Raw genomic sequence first — 7,480 nt, forward strand, 5'->3', positions numbered from 1 at the left:
TCCACGCATAAGCTAGCAAGTTTATCAAAAGGAATATCACTCTCATTGAATCTACGAAGAGAATTTACATCTACTACCTGTATCGGGTTATCAAGACCATGGATCTCTTCGATAGATGGTATATTTTTGACATCTTCAGATTTAATGCCTTTCTCTTTCATAGATTTCTTAGCTCCTTGCATATCTTCAGGACTGAGAAATAGGATACCTATTTTCTTAGGAGTTGGCTTCGGAGGTGGTTCGGGAATAGTCCAAGCATTCTCATTGCACAAGATATCATTCAATAGGATGTCAGCCTGTTCCACAGTTCGTTCCCTAAAAACACAACCGACACAACTATCTAGGTGGTCCTTAGAAGCATCGGTTAGTCCATTATAGAAGATATCAAGTATTTCATTCTTTTCAAGAGGGTGATCAGGCAAAGCATTCAGTAGCTGGACGAGCCTCCCCCAAGCTCGTGGGAGACTCTCTTCTTCAACTTGCGCAAAGTTGTATATTTCCTGCAAGGCAGCTTGCTTCTTATGGGCAGGGAAATATTTTTCAAAGAAGTTGTAGATCATGTCCTAAGGAGTACGCACACAACCAGGAGCAAGAGAAGTGAACCAAGTAGTGGCGGATCTTTTCCTCACTCGTGAATGTGGTGGCTATATCGTGCAGTTTGGTAAGATGTGCTACAACCGTTTCAGACTCATAACTGTGAAAAGGATCAGATTCAACCAGAGTGATTAACTCAGGGTCGACAGAGAATTCATAATCTTTATCGGTCACAAAGATAGGTGAACTAGCAAACTTCGGGTCGTATTTCATCCGAGTGTTCAAAGATTTTTCTTTCCACTTGCGCAATAATTTCTCATGATCATAGCTATCCTTACAAGCAAGAAATTCCTGAGCTATCTCTCCCTCCATAATGTAACCCTCAGGCATATCAGGCAATTCATATCTAGGAGAGCTAGTTCTAACACGCGAAATACCAGGTTCTACTTCCATAATCTCAGCAGTTTCAGAAGTATCATCACATCTAGCAGCAACTCTAGCAATTTGTGCATCAAGGAATGCACCTAGTGGCAAAGGAGTATCAAGAAAAGCATCATGACAAGCATCATGGATAACAGAAGTAGCATCATCAAGCACACGCGACACATCATAATTTCTAGCAGGAGGTGGTGTCGCAAACTTACTCATAAATGAAGGTGAATCAAGTGCAGAGTTAGATGGCAGTTCCCTACTTGTCCTCGTAGTTGAGGGCAAGACTTTAGATTTTGGATCTCTCGGATTCCTCATAATGATCAGCAGACATAAATCCCAGGTTGCTCAGAGAATAGAGCTATGTGTCCCCGCCAACGGCGCCAGAAAATAGTCTTGATAACCCACAAGTATAGGGGATCGCAACAGTTTTCGAGGGTAGAGTATTCAACCCAAATTTGTTGATTCGACACAAGGGGAAGCCAAAGAATATTCACGAATATTAGCAGTTGAGTTGTCAATTCAACCACACCTGAAAGACTTAGTATCTACAGCAAAGTTTTAGTAGGAAAGTAGTGTGATAGCAACAGTAGCAACGGTAACAGTAGCAGCAGTGACAACAGTAGCAGTAACTGTAGCAGCAGTGAGAACAGTAGCGACAAAGTAACGTAGCAAGGACCAGTAGGAAAAACTCGTAGGCATTGGATCGGTGATGGATGATTATGTCGGATGATATTCATCATGCAACACTTATAACACGGAGAGATAAGTAACTAGCCCCAGTTCGTCAATGTAATGTAGGCATGTATTTTGTATGTAGTCATACATGCTTAGGTAAAAGAATTTGCATGACATCTATTGTCCATCCCTCCCGTGGCAGCGGGGTCCTAATGAAAACTACGGGACATTAAGGTTCTCCTTTTAATAGAGAACCGGAATAACGCATTAGCACTTAGTGAATACACGAACTCCTCATACTATGGTCATATCCGGGAGTGGTTACAACTATTGTCACTCCAAGGTTGCCGGGTCATAATACATAGTAGGTGACTACAACTTGAAAGATAGTATCAAGAACACACATATATTGACGAGAACATAATAGGTTCAGATTTGAAATCATGGCACTCGGGCCCTAGTGACAAGCATTAATCATGGCAAAGTAGTCGCAACATCAATCTCAGAACATAGTGGATACTAGGTATCAATCCCCATCAAAAGTAACTCGATTACATGATAGATCTCATCCAACCCATCACCGTCCAGCAAGCCTACGATGAGATTACTCACGAACGCTGAAGAGCATCATGGAATTGGCGATGAAGGAACGTTGGTGGTGACGATGGCGACGATCTCCCCTCTCCGGAGCCCAGAACGGACTCAAGATCTCCCTTCAGAGGAAGAACAGGAGGTGGCAGCACCTCCGCATCGTAAAATGCGATGAACTCTTCTCCTTTATTTTTCGGACGAAAGGGACTAAATATATCTGGAGTTGGAGGCGGTGGAGCTCTAAGGGCCCCACAAGCCTGTTAGGCGTGGCGAGGGGGGCCCGCGCCTAGTGGGCTTCTGGGCTCCTCGCTCCACTCCTCCGGTTGGTCATTTATATATTCCACAAAAAATCCTCGTAAATTTCCAGGTCAATTCGAGAACTTTTATTTCTACGCAAAAACAACACCATGGCAATTCTGCTAAAAACAACGTTAGTCCGGGTTAGTTCCATTCAAATCATGCAAATTAGAGCCAAAACAAGGGCAAAAGAGTTTGGAAAAGTAGATACGACATAGACGTATCAACATGCAAGTTGTGATAATATATACCAAACATGATCATATCATACATTACACATATCAAATCACGTATTTGCCATATCACATCACAACATGCCGTGCAACTATCAAGTTATATGTCCTCTACTTTGTTGTTGCAAGTTTTACGTGGCTGCTATGGGCAACTAACAAGAAACATTCTAACCTACGCAAAGATACAATGCTATTTAACCTTCTACAAGGACCACCTCCGTCGAATACAATTGAACTAAAGTGGGAGAGATAGACACCCACCAACCAACTTTATGCAACCAAGTTACATGTCACTCGGGGGAACTGGTCTCTTGTACGTGGACAAGTAAGGTTGGACCAAGCCGCTTCATCCCACAATACCTCTGAATCAAGATAAGACTACGGAAGTAAGCACTCTGAACATCAACACCCACAAACACTTTGTGTTCTACTCGTGCATATCATCTACGCATAGACCTAGCTCATGATGCTACTATTGCGGCATGTTGCATGGGAAACAAGAAATTTCCTACGTGCACCCAAGATCTATCTATGGAGATGTACAACTACGAGAGGGGGAGTGCATCTACATACCCTTGTTGATCGCTAAGCGGAAGCATTAGAAAATGCGGTTGATGTAGTCATACGTCTTCATGATCCACCCGCGATCCGTCCCGATCTAGCGTCAAACGGACTGTACTAACGCGTTCAACACACGTGTGGCTCAACGACGTCTCTTCCTTCTCGATCCAAAAAGTGAGGGAGGATAAGTAGATGGGTTATCAACTAGCAAGACAACCTGGTGGAGATAATGGTGGAGTAATCCCGGCAGGGCTTCGCCAAGCGCTATCGTAGAGTCGATGTGGGGAGAAAATAGAGTAAGGGGAGAGGGAGGGATGCCACGAGGCGTGGGAATTGGTGTGTGCAGCCCTCCCCTCCCGTCCACTATATATAGGAGGCAAAGGGGAGAGGGAGGCGCTGCCTTGACCCCTCCTCCAAGGGACGGCTGGCGACCGAGGATGGAGTCCTCCCTTCAGAAGGAATGAAGGAGTTCCCTTCCTACAAGGTACCTCCGGGGTGCCTTTGCCCTTTGGTACTCTTGCCCCTAAGAATAATTCGCCTCTAGGGGTTGGCAAGCCTAGCCCAAGCTGGCTAGGGCGCACACCCTATGGCCCATGTTGGCCCTCGGTGCTGGTGAACCCCTGAAACCCATTTCGGTACCCCGGCACACTACCTGTAATGCCCAAAACTTTTTCGAGACCAAAATAGGACTTCCCATATATAAATATTTACCCCACCATTCTGGAACTCCTTGTGACATCCGGATCTAATGTGGGACTCCGTACATCATTCGCTCACCAAAGTACATATCCCAACACTACTCCAGCGTCACTGAACGTTAAGCGTGCGGAACCTACAGGTTCCAGAATCATGTAGACATGATCGAGACACATCTCTGTCCAATGACCAATAGGAGGACCAGGATGCCCATATTAGTTCCTACATATTCGATGAATATCTTCATCGTCCAACCAAGATGCCAAGGATTCAATTAATCTCGTATGCAATTCCCTTCGTCCAACGATATGTTACTTGCTAGAGATTCGATCGTCGGTATCTCCATACCTACTTAAATCTCATTACCGGCAAGTCCCTCTACTAATTCCATAATACAAGATCTTGTGACTAATTACTTAGTCACATTCCTTTCAAGCCTCTGATGATGATGAATTATCGAGTGGGCTAGGGGTACCTCTCTGTCATATGAGATGACAAATCCCAGACTCGATCCATGACAACCCAACAAACACCCTCGGAGATACTCGTGGAGCATCTTTATGATCACCCAGTTATGTTGTGACATTTTATACATGCAAGGTATTTCTTTCGGTGTCCTCGACTTGCATGATCTCATGGTGTTAGGAATAGATATTTGACATGTAGAAAGCAATAGCAATAAACTGTGTGATACAAACAATGTGTTATGCTTACAGTTGAGTCTTTTCCATCACATGATTATCCTAATGATGTGATCCCATTATCAAATAAAAACTCATGTATATGGGTAGGAAACCTTAATCATCTTTGATCAACGAGCTAGTCTAGTAGAGGCTCAATAGGGATACAGTATTGTCTATGTATCCACACATGTATCTGAGTTTCCAATCAATGCAATTATAGTATGGATAATAAACGATTGTCGTGAAAAAATAAATATGATAATAACCAAATTATTGTTGCCTCTAGGTCATATTTCCAACCGTCTCCCACTTGCACTAGATTCACTATTGTAGTTCACATCACCATGACCTAATGAGTTCTCGGGTTTGATCACGTTTTTCTTGTGAGAGAGGTTTTAGTCAAAGCGTCTGCAATACTTAGATCCATGTGTACTTTGAAAATCTCTATATCATACTTTAGATGTTTCTACCACGCTCAAGTTGGAACTATTCCAAATGACTGCTCAACTAAATGAATCATGTTTTCTACTTAGAGCCATCCGGATTAGTGGCAAAGCTTGCATCGACGTAACCCTTTGTGATGAACTCTTTTATCACCTCCATAATCAAGAAAAAATTCCTTAGTCCTCTAGTTAATAATGATAATTTTGACAGTTGTCTAGTAATACACTCCTGGATCACTCTTGTACCCCTTGACAGACTCACGGAAAGGCACACACTACACAACATGGCATATTTTAGAGCCTGCGGCTAAGGAAATGGGGACAAACTTCGTCGTTTCTCGTTCTTCTGTCGTGGTCGAGCTTTGAGCCCTATTCAAATTCACATCTTACAATACATCCAAGAACTCCTTATTTGACCGATCTATTTTGTACTCCTTCAAAATCTTGTCAAGGTATCTATTCATTGAAATCTTTATCAAGCGTCTTGATCTATCTCTATAGATCTTGATGCCTAATATTGAAGTACCATTATCCATGTTTTCATTTGAAAAAGTCCATTCAAACAAACTTTTATGCTTTCCAGAAATTCTAAATCACTTCCGATCAACAATATGTTCTCCACTTATACTTATCAAAAATTCTATTGTGCTCCCACTCACTTTCTTGTAAATACAAGTTTATTCATAAACTTTGTATAAACCCAAAAGCTTTGATCACCTCATCAAAGCGCTTATTATGACTCGGAGATGCTTGCACGAATCCAGAAATGGATCGCTGGAGCTTGCATGCCTTTTAGCATCCTTATGTGGGGACCCCGACTTACAAGTCGAGATCGCCGAATGTACGTGCTTAGTGATCCCAGAGATCAATGCTCACCCAACACACAGATACTGAATAATAAAAGTCTTACATCCATACATACTGTTTGTTACAATAAATGACCATTGCGGTCGAATCTTACATATATAGGGCCTTGAAGGCCAACACACCAAACTGGACCAATAACGGAATTATTGGTTGAAAATCATGACCCCATGCCATCAGCCTTAACCTACACGCATTCTGACTGGGAAGCGTCCTTGCTCGCAAGAACATCACCGAGTTACTTTTCATCATATCATGTTCTTTCATACCTGGTCAATGAAATAACCAGTGGTAAGCCAATGAGTACTTTGATTGTACTCGCAAACAGCCCATGATATGAACAATGAAAGTGAAGGGTAACAATAACATGCATCTTTGGTGGATATCTCTTGGTGGTAAATAAACATGATCACACGTATACATCATAAGTTAAGAACTACTTTTGAAGAACATGTTACAGATATCAATATATCTGTTGAGGGCTGAACCATCTGATTGCACCCTATATGCCAAGTCACCGAACTTGGTCATATCACTTCTTCCATAATAACTCCATGTAACACACACACACACACACTTGGTTTATGCGGAAACGACTTGACGTAGTTTAAGAAGGATTACCCACGTGTCCTTGACCGTGGACACGGTTATTCGAATAGTTTTACACTCTGCAGAGGTAGTACGCTGGACCCACGAGATCCGGGAAACTTCCATGTCATCCACGACTCACGGTATATAACATACCCGAGGTAATTACCCGATCATTGCATTTACCCTGACGATACTAGAAAAAGAGGTCATCTCGATTGGTACCCAACCCACATGTTGTACGTCTTATGAGCATCGACTCTGGACAGTATCAACCATGCGGGGACCAACGGTGTGGCTGGAACAAATAAAGATGGCATAGTCGCCCTACCTGGCACGACCCCATCACGAGAGTAACCACATATCACTCCCGCCACTAGTAATGTGGCTCTTTGCTAGCACTGACCAGAGTAATCAACAAAGCCCCATCCCATAAAGGGGTAACGTGGTCGTACAGGTAAGGTTGGGACAGTCGACACATCATAAATCTAATCCCATTTCCAAAACCATACTCACTCAAAATACCCGGTGCACCACTTCACCAAAAGTGACCACCTAACTCATCATCACCCTTGGGCATTAGTGGCACCCAACGGGGTTTTCATAAGACTTTGATCAACACATACTCATGCTACTTTTACTCTAGCTTTACTTGTCAACATGATACTAGCATGACCCTCACAGGTGGTAGGATCAAGCTTAATGCATGTTCTCCAGAGGAGCCATCGGTAACATCACATCAATGATTTACCGTCACTTATGATGACATGCAACAGAAATATTTTCTACTCTAGCATACAATGTAACATATGATCAGTCATGGTCAAAGGGTTGCTTGCCTTTTCTCACATAACTCCTCGAGGTCTTCGAGGTCTTTCGCTCC

Source organism: Hordeum vulgare, chromosome 4H (genome assembly GCF_904849725.1).
Source record: "Hordeum vulgare subsp. vulgare chromosome 4H, MorexV3_pseudomolecules_assembly, whole genome shotgun sequence".
In the NCBI taxonomy this organism is placed as follows: Eukaryota; Viridiplantae; Streptophyta; class Magnoliopsida; order Poales; family Poaceae; genus Hordeum; species Hordeum vulgare.